Genomic DNA, 22,337 nt, shown 5'->3' on the forward strand with positions numbered 1-22,337 from the left:
ATTTCTGCCACTTTTTATAAATCTAAAACCATCACACAATGTAAAGGTTTATGTTTTTAATCTATACATACAAGAAATACCAAAACATAGAATTGGATAGAAACTAATGAAAAAACACACCAGCAACATGTGAACTAAGAATCCCCACCTGCCAGCACTTTCGTGTGTGTTGTTTTAGAACAGAAACACCTGTAGTAGTCAGCCAGCCAGCACTGTAATCCCGTCTACTGAGGAGACAAGGCAGCGGAAGTGGCTTCAGCTCACGTCGCCCAGAACAGGGCCAGGATCCCAAGCCCTGTGCGTCCTGACCGAGTGCCCCTCCCGGCTCACGAATGAGAAAAACAAAATGATCCCCAGCAGGCAGCCCAGAGCTGCAGGCTTTTCTTAGACCCTCACACCCAGAGAGGCCGTGAACTTCCACTCTAACAAAAACTGAGGCAAGAACAGAAATGCTGACTACACTGAACTCTATGAAACAAACAAAATCCACCCCAGGACTGGTTATATTCTAAAAGTCAGGCTCTACAGGCCAGCGCCGCGGCTCACTAGGCTGAACCTCCGCCTGCGGCACCAGCACCCTGGGTTCTAGTCCCGGTTGGGGCGCCAGATTCTGTCCCGGTTGCCCCTCTTCCAGGCCAGCTCTCTGCTGTGGCCCGGGAGGGCAGTGGAGGATGGGCCAAGTCCTTGGGCCCTGCACCCCATGGGAGACAAGGAGAAGCACCTGGCTCCTGGCTTCAGATCAGTGCAGCGCGCCAGCCGTAGCAGCCATCTGGGGGGTGAACCAACGGAAGGAAGACCTTTCTCTCTGTCTCTCTCTAACTCTGCCTGTCAAAAAAAAAAAAAAAAAAAAAAGGCTCTGCAGATCAGACTATAGATCAGCCTCTTCAAAGGTAACGGCAGCTCACGCAGTCAGCTTCTGTCACACCAGCTTCCAGAGCCAGGCGTCCCTTTGTCATGCAGGGATCCCATTTCTATCTCGGCCTCATCGGTCAGTGTGCGCAGCCTCGGGCACTGCACCCGTGCCCACAATCCAACATTCTGCTGTCAACCTTCCCCTTCTCAAACGTGAGCAGAAAGACAGCGAAGGCCAGAGAGCCAAGAGGCCGTTGTCCCGGTCCCGCTGCGTCCCCTGGCTCCACCGCGTACAAATCAGCCAGCAGTGGTGCTGAAGAAGGTGAGAACAACCCAGGCACCCCAGGGAGTGTGGGGGCTGAGAGCAGGCAGCTGCACAAGGCAGCTCGGCCAGAAACCCCTGAACTGCACCCTTGGAGACGGCGGGCCCAAGGGTGACAGTGGCAGGTCTGGGGCACAGGAGCACAGCCCGGGGAGGCCGAGAGCCCCTCTGACAGTGACGCAGAGTGATGAAAGGGCGCGTGCTGAGGGAAACCGGGATGGAGGCGAGAAGCCGGAGCCTCCGCCTGCCAGAGCCCGGCAGGGGCACAGGGAGGTTTGCCCGGGAGCTGGAGCTGGACACCTTGGCAGCCCAGGGAAGCCAGCAAGGACACGGCCCATCTCTCCACACGCAGGCTGAGCCCAGGGAGCACCGGGCACAGGAGGGGCCGGCCTGCAGGGAGCAGCCCACGCCGGATTCCAGACGAGAGACACAAGAGACAAGAGACAGTATCTCAGAACTCAAGCCCAGAGTGCGCAGCGGCTCTGATGGTACATGTCCACACGAAAAATTTAATGAGCAACCCAGAAACCCCACCCTCAGGTTATTCCCCCAAAACTGAAAACAAAACATACAAGGGGTCTTCTAGAACGTCATGCTGAGAAAAACCATGAGTGGATTTCAGAAATCTCGTGCACCAAAATAAATGTTTAACTCCCTTTGCCCCCAACTCTGCGAAGCACCCTGGCCACTCCTGCAGAAACCTGCACGTGACTGCTCCGAAACAGCACGTGCTAGACCAACGCAGAGCCTGCCACCAGGGCCAAATGTGGAGACGTTCCAGCGTCCACCACCTGGCCGGCAGGTAACAGAGAAAGAACGTGGAGGGCAGCGGCAGCTGTGCCCGCTGACGGGTTCAGGGCTTCTGTTCGGAGACAGGGGCGGCTGCACAGCCCTGTGAATTTCATCACAGGTGAGTTGCACCTTGACAGAATACACACTGAGCTGCCAACATTCAATGACACAACCTCTCTCAGCTTTTTCCAGAAGTTACAAAAAGCTTCATTTCTGGGGCTGGTGCTGTGGCTCAGCACGTTAAGCCACTGCCTGCAACGCCAGCATCCCACATGGACGCTAGTTCTCATCTGGCTGCTCTACCTCCAACCCAGCTCCCTGGTGATGTGCCTGGGAAGGCAGCAGAAGACGGCACAAATGCTTGGGCCCCTGTACCCACGTGAGAGATCTAGAAGACATGCCTGGCTTTGGCCTGGCCCAGCCCTGGCCATTGTGGCCAAGTGGGGAGTAAAATCAGTGGATAGAAAATCTTTCTCTGAGGCCGGCGCCGTGGCTCAACAGGCTAATCCTCCGCCTTGCGGCGCCGGCACACCGGGTTCTAGTCCCGGTCGGGGCACCGATCCTGTCCCGGTTGCCCCTCTTCCAGGCCAGCTCTCTGCTGTGGCCAGGGAGTGCAGTGGAGGATGGCCCAAGCGTTTGGGCTCTGCACCCCAGGGGAGACCAGGATAAGCACCTGGCTCCTGCCATCGGAACAGCGCAGTGCGCCGGCCGCAGCGCGCTGCGGCGGCCATTGGAGGGTGAACCAACGGCAAAAGGAAGACCTTTCTCTCTGTCTCTCTCTCACTGTCCACTCTGCCTGTCAAAAAATAAAAATAAAAAAAAAAAAAAGAAAATCTTTCTCTGTCTCTCCCTCTCTCTGTAACCCTGCCTTTCAAATAAATCTTAAAAACAACCTATTTCTAGGCCAGCACCGCGGCTCACTAGGCTAATCCTCCGCCTTGCGGCGCTGGCACACCGGGTTCTAGTCCCGGTCGGGGCACCGATCCTGTCCCGGTTACCCCTCTTCCAGGCCAGCTCTCTGCTGTGGCCAGGGAGTGCAGTGGAGGATGGCCCAAGTCCTTGGGCCCTGCACCCCATGGGAGACCAGGAGAAGCACCTGGCTCCTGCCACCAGATCAGCGCGGTGCGCCGGCCGCAGCGCGCTACCGCGGCGGCCATTGGAAGGTGAACCAACGGCAAAAGGAAGACCTTTCTCTCAGTCTCTCTCTCACTGTCCACTCTGCCTGTCAAAAAAAAACCTATTTCTTAATCATTTTTTACAAAGATTTATTTTATTTATTTGAAAGTCAGAGTTGGAGGGGGGAGAGAAGAGACAGGGAGAGAGGTCTTCCATCTGCCAGTTCACTCCCCAGACAGCTGTGATAGCCCGGAGCTTCTCTGGGTCTCTCACAAAGGTGCAGGGACCTAAGCACTTGGTCAGTCCTTCACTTCTTCTCCCAGGCCGTGAGCACAGAGCTGGATGGGAAGTCGAGCGGCCAGGACAGAAATCGGCACCCATATGGGATGCCAGCTTTACCCGCTACATCACAACAGCCGCTCCAGTTCTCAACCTTTTTATCCAATGCTCACCTGCTATGTAGTCTTCAATGCATTTGAAAATTTGTGACTAAAAAGTAAAGTAAGCAATGGTAACGTCAGTAGTAAAAATGTACGTATGTTCTGGTCCTGAAATTTCAGAGCAAAAATTACACAGTGCCACGTCAACAGGGGGACAACTGGGAGCAGGCACATTCTTGATGTTTGTTCTGGCTTTGGTGGGAGCCACAGGAAGAACCATGTCTTTGTAACAGAGAAGTTCACATTTGAGAAAAGGTCTCCCGGGGGAATCTCCATCTTTTTCAAACCATGACCTCTTTGGAGAAGCATACAAATGCCACTCTCCTCAACAACCAATTACTTCATTTTCTAAATGTAAAAACCTTCTGCAATAATCAGTACAGATAGATAGATAGATATGTGTATCTACAGATACAGATAAGATTTGTTTATTTAGTTGAAAGGCAGAGTTACAGAAACAGAGAGAAAAAGATCTTCCAGGGGCCGGTGCTGTGGCCTTGTGGGTAAAGCCACCACCTGCTGTGCCAACATCCCATATGGGCACCAGTTAGAGTGCCAGCCACTCCACTTCCAATCCAGCTCTCTGCTGTGGCCTGGGAAAGCAGTAAAAGATGGCCCAAGTCCTTGGGCCCCTGCACCTGCGTGGGAGACTCAGAAAAAGCTCCAGGCTCCTGGATTCAGATAGTCCCAGCTCCGACCGTTAAGGCCATTTGGGGAGTGAACCAGTGGATGGAAGTCTTCTCTCTCTGCCTCTGCCTCTCTGTAACTCTGCCTTTCAAATAAATAAATCTTTAAAAAAAGAAATCTTCCATTCACTAGTCCACTCCCCAGATGGCCACAACAGCCAGGGCTGGCCCTGCCAAAGCCTGGAGCCTGGAGCTCCATCCTGGTCTCCCAAGTAGGTGCAGGGGCCCAAGGACTTGGGCCATCTTCCACTGCTTTCCCAGGCCACAGCAGGAGCTGGATCAGACGCAGAGCATCTGGGACCTGAAGCACTGCTCACACAGGATGCTGGTGCCACAACACCAGCCCCAGTAATGACTGTCCAGCTGTCCACTGCCCCCCTTCCCAACTAAGAATCGTATTCTACAGAGGCGATTCACTCCATCATGGGACGGGCCCATGGGGAACCTCCTGGGCAGAAGTTTATCCCTGGCCTGGGACTGACAGAGGCTATGGTTGAGAAAGAATTCCAGAGCGTCCCAAAAGCCCTCACACCACAGAGGAAAAGTGTGCCTCCTGGGATCCAACCACCCTTCCCCATCTAATCTGCCTATCTCCTCTGCTAACCCTGGGCCAGAGGGGCTGAATGAGACGGTGCTGGCCTCCGAGCCACAGGACGCTGCGAGGGAAACCTGTTGGCACAGCAGACTCCACAGCAGCATCTAGGCTGAATTCGTCCCCATCCCAAACACCATCCCGGAAGCCAAGGCACACGTGCGCCTCTCGGGCAATTCTGCTGTAGGCACACATTCAGAAGAAGGAACGAGGCCGGCCAGCCCTCAGGGTGCTCACCCACGGCCACTCAGGGGGGACAACAGGAAGATTCTGGAACTGGCTGCACCTGTGCTTAGATCCTGTCACGCTGCAACAACCTAACCAGGCCGCCTGTCTCAGGGTGTGCGTGCATCCTGGAAGGGTCTACCCAGAGGCCTGCCAGAGCCCACACTACACCTGAGGAGACGGCGCTCCCAAGTGGCCACCTCCCTGACCCGCCTCCAGGGCCCTCTCCGACTGCTCCGTGCGCTGAGACCACAGGCATGTATGATGCCCAGACGCTACAGGGAACACAGGAAACCCTGCTCTTCCTAACACGAGTCCTAAGGACGCAAACATCTCCAGTCCGGTTGAGCACGTGACAGGGACTGACCACACGGCTAAGAAACTCGTGACAGGGGTCCTGGGGGTCCCGGGCGAAAGATGCGCAGACACAGACATGCTGGCTCTGTGGCAGGGAAGCCACTCAACGGAGCAGGAGGCATGTCAGATGAGCACAACGTCGCGAGACCAACGCACGCTTCTGACTAAATAAAGCAATTAAAGAAAATATTCTTACGCGGCGCATTCTCTCAGGGGAGAGGAACGGGACAACCCGCCCCTGCACCTTCACACCGCCTGCGTCACGAGTTTCCCAAAAGAGCACACGTCTGCCAACGACTCAGAGAGAACAGAAAGCAGGCACCGTCCAAGAAAACACTGGTAAACTGGGCTTCCTCACAATTCTGCCAACTCCAGTCAAGCCACAGACCGAGGGGACATGGAAGACAAGTCCCCGCCCAGGTCTCACGCGCGAAACACGCAGAGAACGCCCACGCTCAGCACCGAAAAGGCAGCGACCTCAGGCGGGCGAAGGGCGACCGCGCCCGACACGGTGCCGCCACCACGTGCCCCTGCAGGAACAGGGTGGCCTCAGAATCTTCACACGCATGAAAAAGACTGGAAGCAAAATATGATGTTGACATCCCATTTGTATGAAATTCTGCAACAAGCAAACACAAACCTCTGGTGACAGAAACCAGGTCAGTGCTGCTGGGGGGGACGATGACCAGGACTGGCAAGGGGCATGGAAGAACTTTCTGTGCCAGTTCTTCATACAAATTTATCAAAACTGACTGAACAGTACGCTTAAAATTTTAGCATTTTGGGCCAGCGCCACAGCTCAATAGGCTAATCCTCCGCCTCTGGGTTCTAGTCCCAGTCGGGGCGCCGGATTCTGTCCCGGTTGCTCCTCTTCCAGTCCAGCTCTCTGCTGTGGCCTGGGAAGGCAGTGGAGGATGGCCCAAGTGCTTGGGCCCTGCACCCACATGGGAGACCAGGAGGAAGCACCTGGCTCCTGGCTTTGGATCGGCGCAGCGCTGGCTGTTGTGGCCATTAGGGGAGTGAACCAACGGAAGGAAGACCTTTCTCTCTGTCTCTCTCTCTCTCACTGTCTAACTCTGCCTGTAAAAAAAAAAAAAAATAGCATTTTACCGTATGAAAATTATATCTCAATTTTGAAAAGAATTTCCTACCACTTAGGATGGCATGTGTTCAGAAATTGCACCCTCCTGTGACAAATGACAGATGGCTGGTTACAAACGGTTCTGTTTTGAGAAAGCAGGAAAACTGTGAGATGTGGTGGTGAGCAATGAGGGAGCCCTGGTCCCAACAGCCAGGGGCACACACCAGCTGCTCCATCGAGCACTGAGCCAGCACGGCCAGAGTCCTGCGGGGGTAAGCAGCTCCCCCATCAGCAGAGACGGCAAAGGTGGGCCTGCCCTGACCACAGGGGCCCTGTAAGCCTGAGAAGAACCCAGGGACGCCCATGGAGATGTCGGGGTACGAGGCAGGCAATGTGGGCAATCGGAGGTGCCAAGAGCAGCCCTGTGCCGAGAGCCAGCAAGGCAAGCACTTCAGTCCCAACTCCCCAAGAACAAGGCTCTTGGGGCGGCGCTGTGGCGCAGCGGGTTAACGCCATGGCCTGAGGCACCGGCATCCCACATGGACGCTGGTTCTGGTCCCGGCTGCTCCTCTCCCGATCCAGCTCTCTGCTGTGGCCTGGGAAGGCAGTAGAAGATGGCCCAAGGCCTTGGGCCCCTGCTCCCGCATGGGAGACCTGGAAGAAGCTCCTGGCTCCTGGCTTGGGATCGGCACAGCTGTGGACATTGCAGCCATCTGGGGAGTGAACCAGCGGACTGAAGACCTCTCTCTCTGTCTCTACCTCTCTGTAACTCTTTCAAATAAATAAAATACATCTTTAAAAAAAAAAAAAAGAGCCCTGGGCTCAGGTCCAGAGAAAACTGGAGCCCACGAGTGGAGCACAGGAGACCCGAGCAGCGCCTGGCCCAACTCCTCAACTCAGAAACCGCCCTAGTGATGCCATTCTCAGCCAGTAAATTCGTGGCACTCTGTTAAACAGGAAATGGAAAACTAACACAAATATCCTAAAACAACATCAACACCAACGGTCGCTCAGTTTAAAGCGACAGAAATCACAGATGAGCTCTGAGGACATCGGGAGCCCCAGCTCAGGGTGCTGGTTCCACCCCTGCCCTGGCTCCAGCTCACTCTGGGCGGCCGGCGGTGACGATGGCACAGCGCTTGGGTTCCTGCCACTCACAGGAGACCTGGACTGAGCTCCCAGCTCCCAGCCAGGAGTGAATCAGCGGATAGGAAGGGGGTGTGTGTGTGGTGCACATTCTTGACGCTCTCAAATACATTTTTAAAAAACAACCTTCTTGGGGCCAGCACTGTGGCATCGGTGATAAAGCCACCACCTGCAGCATCGTCATCTCACATGGGTGTCGGTTCCAGTCCCAGCTGCTCCACTTCTGACCCAGCGCCCTGCTGTGGCCTGGGCAGCAGCACAGGATGGCCCAGGTCCTTGGGCCCTGCACCCACGTGGAAGACTTCGAAGCTCCTCACTCCTGGCTTTAGGTCAGCCCAGCTCTGACCACTGCGGCCAGATGGAAGACCATTCCCACGCTCACACTCTAACTCTGCCTTTCAAATAATTAATTAAAAAAAAAAAAAAAACTTTCTTTTACCAGCAAAAATGGCAATCAAAACACAACACAAGAAGTGGAGCAAGGCCAAGGCAGGCCAGGCAGCTGCAGCACTGAGGGCAGCACGGCTGCGGTCCATGTGCCGTGGCTCAGGGCTCGGGGTGGAGGCAGAATCCCTCGAGTGCAGTGCCCTGCCCGTCCACCCTCAGCGTCAGCACTGGGAGGCGTGCCACAGAGCTGCTGCCCCACAGCAGGGCCACCCGGCTGTCAGGTTGGCAGCGGTGGTACAGGCAGCCTCAGAGAGGCCTGAACTCCCACCTGAAGCCGCTCGAGTCAGGGAACAGACCTGGCTCCGACAGAGAGAGCTGGGCCCCTGCAGAACCAAGAAACTAACTCCCGCTGCATTGTTATTTTCTTAGGATTTATTTATTTATTTGAAAGAGAGTTACAGAGAGGGAAAGGCACAGAGAGAGAGAGAGAGAGAGAGTCTTCGATCTGCTGGTTCACTCCCCAGTTGGCCGCAACAGCCAGACCTGCGCTGATCCGAAGCCAGGAGCCAGGAGCTTCTTGCAGGTATCCCAGGCGGGTTCAGGGTCCCAAGCACTAGGGCCATCTCCCACTGCTTTCCCAGGCCATAGCAGAGAGCTGGATCAGAAGTGGAGCAGCCGGGACTAGAAGCGGTGCCCACATGGGAAGCTGGCACTGCAGGCGGCGGCTTTACCCACTATGCACAGCACCCCCCTGCTTCATCTTTCTAAAAGACTTATTTATTTGGTTGGTTGGTTGTTTATTTGTTTATGTGATAGAGCAACAGAGACAAAGAGTTCCCACCTTCTGCTTCACTCCCCAAATGTCCACAACAGCTGAGGCTGGCCCAGACCCCAGAACTCCATCCATGTCTCCCACACAACGGCTGCCTTCCCAGGATGCATCAGCAGGAAACTGGACGCCCGAGCGGAGCTTCACTCAGCGCCGCACAACCACCCTACCATCTGCTTTCCATCTGCACCGCCGCTCACCGGAAGTGCTCGCTCATCGGCACTACCTAAAGCGGAGGCAGCACCCCGGCTAAGCGCCTCCATCGGCCTCCAGTCAGTCAGGACAAGTACACTGTACGACACAGCAAGGGGTCCCGGAGACAGCCGCCTAGCCAATCTGACCGGGACCCCCTCCCCTTCCCCTGGCTCCCAGGCCTCTCCACACGGCTGGACATCGCGACGCCACTGGCCTCTCACAGCAGGACCTCCAGCCCACCTCGGTGCGGACCCCACACCTGCCCTCCCAGCCGCCGCCTGGGCCGCCTGGGGTCCCACAAGCGCCTTGGATCTAAGGCATCCGAAACCAAACTTGCTGTCCGTCCTGTTCCCATTGCCCCTGTCTTGGTGGGAAGTGAGCCGCACAAGCCAGAGAGGAAGCCACTGGAGACGCAGGCCTTCAGCATGGACGAGGCGCCGCACACGCGCCCGCACTGCCGCTGAGCGGGGCACACAGAGCCCGCCCTGTGGACGTCACCAGGTGACAGCTGTAGACAGACGGAGGCTGGGGGGTCGGGCGGGGCAGGTGCTCTGGAGCCCCCCCCCGCCCCCCCCAGCCTGAGCACAAAGGGCGGCCGAGGAGGCCGGGTGCTCGGGGGACTCTGGGAAGCCTCGCGGAGGGCCGCACCATCTGCCTCGGGTTCTCACGGGGCTGCTCGGCCCGCACCCCAGGGCAGGTCACTGTGACCCTGGATCCTCGCTAATCCAGCCGCCCCCACCCGGCTCCGGGCCAGCGCCCACACCCTGCGGCAGCTGCCCCAGCACAGCCGCTGGTTCTCCCCACCACGCCCTCCCCCGCAAGACCACCACTCCCAAGGCTCCCCCACGAGGAGTCGGGGTGTGCCCAGGCCGGGCGGCCTGCTGCTGGTGGACACGGCCGCCGGGGGCTGCCCGTCGGCACAGCACCTGCTCCGGCCAGCTTGCACAATGCTCACCGCCCGGCACCTGCTCTGTGGAGGCTCCGACCGCTTCCTCCCCGCGACGCGCCGGCCTAACATCACCCACCCGCGCCACGCCTGCGCTTCATTCAACTCTGACCTCTCCCGCGCCGCCTGTTCCACAGCCCTCCACGGAGAGTAACAGGGCCTCCCTCCAGTGCGACGAATGTAAAATCTAAACCGCCGCTGCTGTCGCCGGGCGCCCCTGCCCCGGGGGCCCTCGGCCAGGCGCCCCGGCCGCACCGCCCCCACCCCCACCCGAGCCGCTGAGTGCGCGGGGCCGTGCCTTCTCACAGCCCCCGGTCACCCGGCCCCCCGCCCCGGCCGAGCGCAGCGCCCGCGCCCCCGCGCGCTCCCGGACGCCGGCTCCGCCCGCCTGCGCGGCCCAAGCCCCGGACAGCGCTCGCCGGGGCGGCGCCGGGCGGGCGGGGCGGCTCGGACAAAGCGCCGGGACGCGGGCCGGGCCGGACAAAGCGCCGGGACGCGGGCCGGGCCGGGCACTCACCGCGCCGCTCGCCGCCGTGCGCTCTCGCGCTGTCAGCTCGGGGAGCGGCCTCGCCGCCTCAGGCGCGGGGCCGCGGCTCACGGGGAAGGGGCGCCGGCGCAGCGGCCGCCACGCATCCCCGGCCCGCGCTGCGCTCTGCTCCGCCGGCGCCGCCCGCCGCCTCCCTCCTCGCAGCTTCGCCCCGGCCGCGCTCCGCCGCCGCCGCCGCTGCCGCCGCCGAAAATGGCGACTCCGCGCCGCGCCCGCCCACAATGCCGCGCGCCCGCGTGACGTCACTCGCGCCTCCCCGGGAGTGGCCGGGGGCCCGGGACCGGGGGGGGGGGCCGGGGGCCGGGAGTGGCCGGGGGCCGTGGCCGGGGGGCGGGGACCTGGGGGGCCGGGAGTGGCCGGGGCCGGGGCTGGCGAGGCCGGGGCCGGGGAGGGCCGGGGGAGCCGGGGACCGGGGTGGGGGGGGCCGGGGTGACTGCGGGCCGGGAGTGGCCGGGGGGCGGGGGGGCCGGGGGCCGGGAGTGGTCGGGGGCCGTGGCCGGGGGGCGGGGACCTGGGGGGCCGGGAGTGGCCGGAGCCGGGGCCGGGGCTGGCGAGGCCGGGGCCGGGGAGGGCCGGGGTGACTGCGGGCCGGGGGGGCCGGGAGTGGCCGGGGGGGGGGGAGGTCCGGGAGTGGCCGGGGGCCGGGGTGACCGCGGGCCGGGGGGGGGGGGGGCCGGGAGTGGCCGGGGCCGGGGTAACCGCGGGCCGGGGGGGCCGGGGCCGGGAGTGGCCGGGGCCGGGGGGGGGGGGGGCCGGGGCCGCGCGCCACGCCCCGGGCTCCGTGCGCCCCCAGCCCGCCCCGAGAGCGCACGGCCTTGGGCGCGGCCGCCGCCCCGCCCGCCCCCGGGTGCGGGCCTGGCGCGCAGGGCGGTGCCCGCGGCCGCCGCATCCCCGCTGCGGGCCTGACTCAGCAGCCGGCCGAGGGCGCCGCTGACTCAGGGCCGCGCGCGGGGGTCAGGGCGGCCGGGCGGCCACCTGCCCGAGGACACCCCGGGGCCCGCGCCGCTCCCGCGCCCTGACTCTGGGCCTGCAGGGCCCGGGACCTGGGGCTGCCACCCTCACCTGTCCCTGGGGTCGCTCCGCTGTGCGCACTATCCACTCTGCCTGAAATGCCCCTCTCCCCCAGCCACGAGGCAGCTCCTCCAGGAAGCCTTCCCTGCCTGCACCAGCCTGGGTGCCCCCTCCCCTCCTGTGCTCTGTGTGGTCAGCCCGGGGCACTGGAGCAGGAAGGGCCTGTGTCCCCTCAGCCCCTGACCCGGCTCTCCTTGGCCTCACCCCCTCCCCTCGTGGGGAAATGAGGAAGGGTCCGTTTTCAGATCACCGTGCAGCCACGGGAGCCCCGTGGCCTCCCGGCATTGGGACCGCACACGCAGGGCGCGCACACACTCAGTGCCACCACCGTGTCCCCCCCGGTCTGCAGGCCAGGTTACGGCAGAGACGTCAGCTTCGCCAGTCCTGCTCGCAAAGGTTTTCCCACGGCTAAGAATCGAAACCTCCACGGGGAAGGGGCGTGGGGAGCGGAAGTGCGCGGTCCCTCTGCAAAGATAAAGCATCCAGGCAGGGCGCGGGGAGTGACCGCCAAGGAGGCCGCTGCTGGAAGCAGGCTCCCAGGAGATCCTGGGTCTCGGTCCGCTCCCACCCCGGGGGTGCTGGCTACTGCTTTAGGTCAGCGCTGGTGCTGCACGGGTATCTGATCCATCCCTCGCTCCGAGTGGCGCATTTCGGACAGCAGGCGCGGCTACACCCGCAGGGCTCCCCCACAGCAGGCGCGGCTACACCCGCAGGGCTCACACACGAGACGGGTGTTAGTTAGCATGGCAAGCTGGCTCCTGTTGAGGACAGGGGCTGACCTGGGACAGCAAACAGCCGGCTTCAGAGACAGGAGAAACCCAGAGGGCGGGAGACAGCTGGGAAGGGCGGGGCCGTGAACCTGAGAGTCCTCGGCCAGTGAGGTGGGGGGGAGGGACTTGTGTGCAGGGTGTGTGTGTGTGTGTGTGTGTGTGAACTTCTCAGTCCTGGGCCAGTGAGGTGGGGGGGAGGGACTTGTGCACCGTGTGTGTGTGTGTGTGTGTGTGTGTGTGAACTTCTCAGTCCTGGGCCAGTGAGGTGGGGGGGAGGGACTTGTGCACCGTGTGTGTGTGTGTGTGTGTGTGTGTGTGAACTTCTCAGTCCTCGGCCAGTGAGGTGGGGGGGAGGGACTTGTGCACCGTGTGTGTGTGTGTGTGTGTGTGTGAACTTCTCAGTCCTCGGCCAGTGAGGTGGGAGGGAGGGACTTGTGCACCAGGTGTGTGTGTGTGTGTGTGTGTGTGAACTTCTCAGTCCTCGGCCAATGAGGAGAGGGGGGAGGGACTTGTGCACCAGGTGTGTGTGTGTGTGTGTGTGTGTGTGAATTTCTCAGTCCTCGGCCAGAGAGGTGGGAGGGAGGGACTTGTGCACCAGGTGTGTGTGAACCTGTGAATCCTGGGCCAGTGAGGTGGGGGGGAGGGACTTGTGCACCGTGTGTGTGTGTGTGTGTGTGTGTGAACTTCTCAGTCCTTGCCCAATGAGGTGGGGGGGAGGGACTTGTGCACCGTGTGTGTGTGTGTGTGTGTGTGTGAACTTCTCAGTCCTCGGCCAGTGAGGTGGGAGGGAGGGACTTGTGCACCAGGTGTGTGTGTGTGTGTGTGTGTGTGAACTTCTCAGTCCTCGGCCAATGAGGAGAGGGGGGAGGGACTTGTGCACCAGGTGTGTGTGTGTGTGTGTGTGTGAATTTCTCAGTCCTCGGCCAGAGAGGTGGGAGGGAGGGACTTGTGCACCAGGTGTGTGTGAACCTGTGAATCCTGGGCCAGTGAGGTGGGGGGGAGGGACTTGTGCACCGTGTGTGTGTGTGTGTGTGTGTGTGTGAACTTCTCAGTCCTTGCCCAATGAGGTGGGGGGGAGGGACTTGTGCACCGTGTGTGTGTGTGTGTGTGTGTGTGTGAACTTCTCAGTCCTCGGCCAATGAGGAGAGGGGGGAGGGACTTGTGCACCAGGTGTGTGTGTGTGTGTGTGTGTGAACCTGTGAGTCCTGGGCCAGTGAGGTGGGGGGGAGGGACTTGTGCACCGTGTGTGTGTGTGTGTGTGTGTGAACTTCTCAGTCCTCGGCCAGTGAGGTGGGAGGGAGGGACTTGTGTGCAGGGTGTGTGTGTGTGTGTGTGTGTGAACTTCTCAGTCCTCGGCCAGTGAGGTGGGAGGGAGGGACTTGTGCACCAGGTGTGTGTGTGTGAACTTCTCAGTCCTTGGCCAATGGGGGGGGGAGGGACGTGTGTGCAGGGTGTGTGTGTGTGCGTGAACTTCTCAGTCCTTGGCCAATGAGGAGAGGGGGGAGGGACTTGTGCACCAGGTGTGTGTGTGTGTGTGTGTGTGTGTGAACCTGTGAGTCCTGGGCCAGTGGGGGGGGGGAGGGACTTGTGCACCGTGTGTGTGTGTGTGTGTGTGAACTTCTCAGTCCTTGCCCAATGGGGGGGGGGAGGGATGTGTGTGCAGGGTGTGTGTGTGTGTGTGTGTGTGTGAACTTCTCAGTCCTTGCCCAATGGGGGGGGGGAGGGACGTGTGTGCAGGGTGTGTGTGTGTGTGTGTGTGTGTGTGTGAACTTCTCAGTCCTTGCCCAATGGGGGGGGGGGAAGGGATGTGTGTGCAGGGTGTGTGTGTGTGTGTGTGTGTGTGAACTTCTCAGTCCTTGCCCAATGGGGGGGGAGGGACGTGTGTGCAGGGTGTGTGTGCCTTGTTCACTGTTCTGAGTGTGTTGCCCCCAGACACCGCCCTTGCCAGGCTGTGAACAGAGCCTGGCTTTTCTCGGACCTGTGTGTCAGAGCCCATCCTTCGGGGCCGGGTGGTCTCTGGTGGGCTCATTTCCCACCCCTGTGAGTCTGCTCAGCCCTGGAGCCATCAGCAGGCAGCCTGGGCCCCCGGGGCGCTGCCCTGGGTCAAAAGATATGGGTGCTGCGCCCCACGCCCTGAGCACGCAGCAGCTCCAGCCGGTACCCCGGGAAGCCCACCTGGCGGCAGCACCGGGGCGCAGCGGTCTCTGGGTCATCCTGCCCTGGGGTCTGACTCCGAGGTGCTGAGTGCCCTCCGGTGCTGTGCTGCCCACACCTGTCCCTGACTGACAGCACTGCCATCCTGGGGTTTCCTTGCTGGCCCTGGAGAGACACTGTCACGCAGGCTGGAGTGGAGGGAGCCCCTCCGTGCCTCCTGTGCGGTGCTAACTCAGCCAGGGCCCAGGTCTGAGAGGCCTCCGCCTTTGTCGGGGGCGCCTAGAGAGCAGGACCCTGGGGCTCCCCGGGTGGAACCTGGATCACCTGTTCATTCAGTGCCAACGGCCTCTGAGCAGCCCTGTGGCCAGCAGAGCTGGACGAGCAGCCAGGGTCCAGGGACCCTTTGCCAGATGGAAGAGCACTTTCAAGGGAGCCAGGAGAGAGCTGCTCCCCACTCTGTCTGCCGTAGGAGCCCCTGGTCCTGCCGTGCAGGGCAGGCCCTGACCCAGGTCCCTCGCCCTCCTCACCGGCTGTTTCTCCTTTTTCCTTTCCCAAATGGACATGCTTTGTCCTCTGCACTCACCGAAGTCCAAACCCTTCCCACCTCCGACCCCTCCCTGCCCCGCTCGGCATCCTGGGGAGATGGCAGGCAGCCTGGGACGCTAAGCAGAGCCTAGGCTGGAGTCGCAGATCCGGGCACAGCGACAGGGCCCAGGTGGAGCCAGGGTCCCGATCCCTGCCCAAGCCGGAGTGAAAAGGGCCCGTGGCGGTTTCCCCTCTCCTGCTGCCCCGGGCCCTCAGAGAGCGCCAGGAGCCTGCGCTGGCACATCGGCAGCGGGGGACAAGGGGCCCCAGGCAGGTGAGCCGACAGCCTCGGAGCTGCGGCAGGGCTGGGAGAAGGGGGTGCGCGCGTCCCTCGGGGAGCCCGTGAGCCCAGGAAGAGGGGCGGGAAGGACCCCACAGGTGGACGAACAACATAGGGCCCCAAATGGAAGAGGAAGTGACTTTTTTTTAAAAGATTTATCCATTTATTTTGAAAGAGTTACAGAGAGGGCGGTCTTCCGTATGCTGGTTCACTCCCCAGATGCTGCAACTGCCGGGGCTGTGCCGGGCGAAGCTGGGAGCCAGAAGCTTCCTCCGGGCCTCCCACGTGGATGCAGGGCCCAGGTCATCTTCCCCTGCTTTTCCCAGGGAGCTGGAGCAGCTGGGACTGGAGCTGGTGCCGATAGAGGATGTGGGTGTCACAGGCGGTGGCTCAACCCCGCTGTGCACAACCCCTGGAAGGGACTTCTTGTTATGTGACTTCTCCGGGGGAATCCTTGGGGAGAGACGCGGGGCGGGGCAGGCTTTATCCTAGGCTCGGAGGGGTCCAAGCTCAGTCCACAATGCCGGTGAGGGGAGTTGGGTAAGGGAAAGCAGGGTGCGGGGGCCTGGGGGGGCTGTCCTTGAGTCACAGGCCCGGACTCTGCCCCTCCCAGCCCGGGCAGCCGTCTGCTCAAGGCTTGGGGACGAGTCACTGGGTGTGCCCGGGCTCGGCTTCCGGACCCAGGGCTAATCTGGGCTGGGTCCTGCCCGGCTCTGGCCCGTGGTCACACCCTGTCTGCTGTCAGACTAATTCTAGAAACGGAGCCCACCCCATTTCCAGGGAGCTTTTCCTTAGAAGAGAGGGAAGCGCTGCGGAGAGCTCCAGGAGCCGCTGCCCCAGACAGAGGGGAGCAGCGGCACGTGGGGGCTCGAGTGAAGCCCACCCTCTGCGTCCCCGTCCCTCTGCTGTCCCGGCCGTGGGGGGCCCCACCCCCACCCAGCTCCTGCAGTGTCCAGGCTCCCCAAGAAAGCAGCCCGGGATTCTCGCAGGACCACCAGGGACGCTGTGTCCCACACCCCCCCAGACCCCACGGGACGCCTCGGTGTGGCGGCTGGTCCCCTCCCAAGGCCCTGTGACCCAGGCCCCCAGCAGTCACATGCTGACTGTCCCTGTCACGCTGATGCCAGGCTGGCCTCGCCTCCAAACACCGCAGTCCCAGGCCCTGCAGCACCCTGGGGAGCCCACTCGCGGTGTCTGGGGCGACGACGGGGCGGAGGTGGGCCTGGCTGGGTGCGCCATCTGTCCGTCCGTCACACTCCACCTGGGCCCAGACCAGGTGCTGAGGGGGGGCCGTGTTCCGGGAGGATGTCTATCCAGCATCAGGAGGCATCTCAGAGGGGGAGTGGACTTGCCCACGCTACGTGGCACGGAGTCGATGTTATCTCAAGAGGAGGATGTCGGGCACTGGGAGAGGGGCGGCACCTGTGACGCTGGGTAACCCGGGGTCCCTGGAAGCCGCCCGGGAACGCTGAGTTCCCACGTATTCCCACTCACAGAGGCGGTGAGCAAAGTGTGCAGGGAGCACCCAGGGCCCGCCACACAGATGGCCGAGTCGCCCTCCTGGCTCGCCGCGCTCCCCTGCCCGCCCCCACCCCTCGGCCTAGCTCTTGGGTGCGTTTCACAGCAGGGTGCAGCAGCACCCATTTCAGAGAGCCGGTCCCGGTGCCAGCCGCGTCCTGGCCGCGCCGCTTCCCGTGCACTGGTGCACTGGGAGGCAGCGGGAGCCGCCCCAGTGCTGGGGCCCCTGCACCCACGTGGGAGACCCGGCTGGAGTCCCCTCTCCTGGCTCAGGCCTTCACCGCCCTGCTGCTTCAGCCACCTGGGGAGAGAGCCAGCAGATGAGAGGGCTCTTCACGCTGTTCTCTCACCCTGCCATCTGCTTTTCAAATAAATAAATCTTAAAAAAAAAAAATAATAAAAGTACTATGTTGCAACCTCAGTAAAATTTACCCAGAAGGCTTCAGCATTCATAGCATCAGTAGGTTCAGTGTTTGTCTTAGGGGACACTCGCAACAGGGGAGTGCACACCCTTAAGGCACACTGCGAGAAGGGTCTGTTTTATGCTACAGCCACCTTTACTTCAGAGACCAAATGGTGGTTTGCTTGCTTTTTTCACTAAGAGTTTGGGTGTTGGGCCGGCGCCGTGGCTCACTAGGCTAATCCTCCGCCTCCGGCGCCAGCACCCCGGGTTCTAGTCCTGGTTGGGGCACTGGATTCTGTCCTGGTTGCCCCTCTTCCAGGCCAGCTCTCTGCTGTGGCCCGGGAGGGCAGTGGAGGATGGCCCAAGTGCTTGGGCCCTGCACCCCATGGGAGACCAGGAGAAGCACCTGGCTCCTGGCTTCGGATCAGCGCAATGCACCGGCTGCAGCAGCCATGCTGGGTGAACCAACAGAAAAGGAAGACCTTTCTCTCTGTCTCTCTCTCTCACAGTCCACTCTTCCTGTCCAAAAAAAAAAAAAAAAAAAAAAAAAAAGGAGTTTGGGTGTTTGTTTGTTTGTTTTGCCATTTTAGTTTTATGGAAAAGTAGGCCAACAGTGGACACAACTCTGGGGCCCAGAGCCCACAGCCACCCTGCACGCCAGGCACATACCCTAGGGGTTGACACAACTCCAGGGAGCCGAGGAGTTCTGGGGAATCAAAATCCCAGCAACTGTGGAACGCTCCCACCCCATGGCACAGCTGCCTGCCGCGGCCCCGCCAACCACGGCCCAGAAACCCCTGTGCCGCTTTCTGTCTCTTTCTGTCTAACCGTAGACCAGACCCAGTCCAGCACTGTGTGTTCGTGGGCTTTGTGTCTGGGTCCTTCACTCAACCCTCTTCTATTTTTTATATTCATTTGTTTATCTGAAGGACGAGGTGGGGGGAGAGAGAGAGAGGGAGAGAGATCTTCCACCTGTTGGTTTATTCCCCAAATGACACAACAGCTAGGACGGGCCAGGCCAAAGCCAGAATCCAGGAATTCCACCAGGTCCCCCGTGTGGGAGGCAGGGGCCAAGCACTGGGGCGTCCTCTGCTGCCTTCCCAGGTGCACTAGCAGGGAGCTGGTGGATATGTGATGCTGGCATCAGAAGTAGCGGCTTAGGCCCTGCACCACAACACCGGCCCCACCTTTCTTGGCATCCATCCATGCTGCCCTGTGTCTGCCTGCGGTTCTGTTGATGGGAACCTGCGCTGTTTTAATTTTGGTCAACATGAATAGTGCACCTGAGCTTGCTTGCTTTCTTTTCTTTCTTTTTTTTAGCAACTGATATGTTTTACACTTTATCTCCAGGACCTGAGCTTTCTTACACAAGTCTCCCTAGGAAGATTTTTTTTTTTTTTTAATTTTTGACAGGCAGAGTGGACAGTGAGAGAGAGACAGAGAGAAAGGTCTTCCTTCCATTGGTTCACCCTCCAATGGCCGCCGCGGTAGGCGCGCTGCGGCCGGCGCACCGTGCTGTTCCGATGGCAGGAGTCAGGGGCTTCTCCTGGTCTCCCATGCGGGTGCAGGGCCCAAGCACTTGGGCCATCCTCCACTGCACTCCCAGGCCACAGCAGAGAGCTGGCCTGGAAGAGGGGCAACCGGGACAGGATCGGTGCCCCGACCGGGACTAGAACCCGGTGTGCCGGCGCCGCAAGGCGGAGGATTAGCCTGTTGAGCCACGGCGCCGGCCAGGAAGATATTTTTTAATTTGTATTGAGTAAATACCCAGGAATAGAATTTCTGAATCCTACTGTGTATGTTTAGCTTTATAATAAACATCCAAGGGCCGGGGTGTGGTGTAGCAGGTAAAGCCGCTGCCTGCAGTGCCGGCATCCCACATGGGCACAGGTTCAAGACCCGGCTGCTCCACTTCCAATCCAGCTTTCTGCTATGGCCTGGGAAAACAGTGGAAGATGGCCCAAGTGCTTGGGCCCCTGCAGCCACATGGGAGACCTGGAGGAAGCTCCTGGCTCCTGGGTTCAGATCAGTGCAGCTCTGGCCATTGCAGCCTTCTGGGGAGTAAACCAGCAGATGGAAGACCTCTCTCCCTCTCTGCCTTTCAAATAAATAAATAAATAAATGTTAAAAACAAACAAACATCCAGGGGTCATGCTGGGCTCAGCAGTGAAGATGCCGCCCCTGCTGGAGTGCCCGGGGCCAGTCCTGGCACTTCCACTCCCCACCCAGCGTCCCCCCCCCCCGGGTCCAGTCCTGGCTCTTCCACTCCCCACCCAGCGTCCCCCCCCGGGTCCAGTCCTGGCTCTTCCACTCCCCACCCAGCGTCCCCCCCCCGGGTCCAGTCCTGGCTCTTCCACTCCCCACCCAGCGTCCCCCCCCCCGGTCCAGTCCTGGCGCTTCCACTCCCCACCCAGCGTCCCCCCCCCCGGTCCAGTCCTGGCTCTTCCACTCCCCACCCAGCGTCCCCCCCCCCGGGTCCAGTCCTGGCTCTTCCACTCCCCACCCAGCGTCCCCCCACCCCGGGTCCAGTCCTGGCGCTTCCACTCCCCACCCAGCGTCCCCCCCCCCGGTCCAGTCCTGGCTCTTCCACTCCCCACCCAGCGTCCCCCCCCCCCCGGTCCAGTCCTGGCTCTTCCACTCCCCACCCAGCGTCCCCCCCCCGGGTCCAGTCCTGGCTCTTCCACTCCCCACCCAGCGTCCCCCCCCCCGGTCCAGTCCTGGCTCTTCCACTCCCCACCCAGCGTCCCCCCCCCGGGTCCAGTCCTGGCTCTTCCACTCCCCACCCAGCGTCCCCCCCCGGGGCCAGTCCTGGCTCTTCCACTCCCCACCCAGCGTCCCCCCCCCCGGGTCCAGTCCTGGCTCTTCCACTCCCCACCCAGCGTCCCCCCCCGGGTCCAGTCCTGGCTCTTCCACTCCCCACCCAGCGTCCCCCCCCCCCGGGTCCAGTCCTGGCTCTTCCACTCCCCACCCAGCGTCCCCCCCCCCCGGGTCCAGTCCTGGCGCTTCCACTCCCCACCCAGCGTCCCCCCCCCCCGGTCCAGTCCTGGCTCTTCCACTCCCCACCCAGCGTCCCCCCCCCGGTCCAGTCCTGGCTCTTCCACTCCCCACCCAGCGTCCCCACCCTGGGTCCAGTCCTGGCTCTCTGGCTCTTCCACTCCGCACCCAGCGTCCCCCCCCCGGGTCCAGTCCTGGCTCTTCCACTCCGCACCCAGCGTCCCCCCCCCCGGGTCCAGTCCTGGCTCTTCCACTCCCCACCCAGCGTCCCCCCCCCCGGGTCCAGTCCTGGCTCTTCCACTCCCCACCCAGCGTCCCCCCCCCCGGGTCCAGTCCTGGTGCTTCCACTCCCCACCCGCGTGCCCCCAGCTCCCAGCCTGGGAGGCAGCCGGTGCAGGCTCAGGAGCTGGGCCCCGGCCCCCATGTGGGAGATCCAGACTGAATTCCAGGCTCTGGCTATTGTGGGCACTTGGGCAGTGACTCAGCAGATGAGAGAGCTCTGTTTCTCTCTCTGCCCTTCACATATAATGGAAGTAAATAGCAGTTTAGTAAAACGTGTGATACAACCGGTTTACAGGGAAAAGGAACGCTTGCACCTTTCCCCTAAGGGCCTGACGCCTTCTGCCCGGCCCGGGTGCCCGCCTCACCAGCCCCTCGCTCTGCTACGCTGGGTGCCCGCCCTCACCAGCCCCTCGCTCTGCCCGGCCCGGGTGCCCGCCCTCACCAGCCCCTCGCTCTGCTGCGCTGGGTGCCCGCCCTCACCAGCCCCTCGCTCTGCCCGGCCCGGGTGCCCGCCCTCGCCAGCCCCTCGCTCTGTGCCTGCGCTGGGTGCCCGCCCTCGCCAGCCCCTCGCTCTGTGCCTGCGCTGGGTGCCCGCCCTCACCAGCCCCTCGCTCTGTGCCTGCGCTGGGTGCCCGTCCTCACCAGCCCCTCGCTCTGCTGCGCTGGGTGCCCGCCCTCGCCAGCCCCTCGCTCTGTGCCTGCGCTGGGTGCCCGCCCTCTCCAGCCCCTCGCTCTGTGCCTGCGCTGGGTGCCCGCCCTCGCCAGCCCCTGGCTCTGTGCCTGCGCTGGGTGCCCGCCCTCGCCAGCCCCTGGCTCTGTGCCTGCGCTGGGTGCCTGCCCTCGCCAGCCCCTCGCTCTGTGCCTGCGCTGGGTGCCCGCCCTCGCCAGCCCCTCACTCTGCTGTGCTGGGTGCCCGCCCTCACCAGCCCCTGGCTCTGTGCCTGCGCTGGGTGCCCGCCCTCGCCAGCCCCTGGCTCTGTGCCTGCGCTGGGTGCCCGCCCTCGCCAGCCCCTGGCTCTGTGCCTGCGCTGGGTGCCCGCCCTCGCCAGCCCCTCGCTCTGTGCCTGCGCTGGGTGCCCGCCCTCGCCAGCCCCTGGCTCTGTGCCTGCGCTGGGTGCCCGCCCTCGCCAGCCCCTCGCTCTGCTGCGCTGGGTGCCCGCCCTCGCCAGCCCCTCGCTCTGTGCCTGCGCTGGGTGCCCGCCCTCACCAGCCCCTCGCTCTGCTGCGCTGGGTGCCCGCCCTCGCCAGCCCCTCGCTCTGTGCCTGCGCTGGGTGCCCGCCCTCGCCAGCCCCTCGCTCTGTGCCTGTGCTGGGTGCCCGCCCTCACCAGCCCCTCGCTCTGCTGCGCTGGGTGCCCGCCCTCGCCAGCCCCTCGCTCTGTGCCTGTGCTGGGTGCCCGCCCTCGCCAGCCCCTCGCTCTGTGCCTGCGCCGGGTCTGCGTTTCCCTCTCCACTAAGCTGCTGATCTTCGCAGGCACTTATTGCCCATTTCCATTAGTTGGTTTTTGTTTTTGTTTTTAAGATTATTTATTTATTGAAAGGCAGAGTGACAGAGAGGGAGCTTCCATTTGCTGAGTCACCTTCCAAACAGCCACAGCCTGGGCCAGGCCGCAGCCAGGATGCAGACCCCATGCGGGTCTCCCAGGCGGGCGGCAGGGACTCAGTTCTTGGGCCGTCTGCGCCTTCCCGGGAGAGCGGCACTGGAAGAGGGCGGTGGGGACTGGCGCCGCCATTCAGACACGGGCGCTGGTGCAGCCCCGCCGTGCGC

The 22,337-nt window shown here is 62.0% G+C and overlaps 1 protein-coding gene across 15 annotated transcripts in view; it reads right to left on the reverse strand.

The window, feature by feature from the left end:
• LOC133751207 (kinesin light chain 1) overlaps positions 1–22,337 on the reverse strand; it is a 98,762-nt gene that overhangs the window by 46,398 nt on the left and 30,027 nt on the right. Inside the window, exon 1 of one of the 15 annotated variants that reach the window (XM_062181084.1) lies at positions 10,484–10,589. The exons of the other annotated variants lie outside the window; for them this stretch is intronic. The gene's annotated coding sequence lies outside the window, so the exon portion shown is untranslated. Of the gene's footprint in view, positions 1–10,483; positions 10,590–22,337 lie in introns of those variants that run through there. 15 annotated transcript variants of the gene reach the window in all.

The sequence above is a fragment of the Lepus europaeus genome, chromosome 22 (genome assembly GCF_033115175.1).
Source record: "Lepus europaeus isolate LE1 chromosome 22, mLepTim1.pri, whole genome shotgun sequence".
Lineage (NCBI taxonomy): Eukaryota > Metazoa > Chordata > Mammalia > Lagomorpha > Leporidae > Lepus > Lepus europaeus.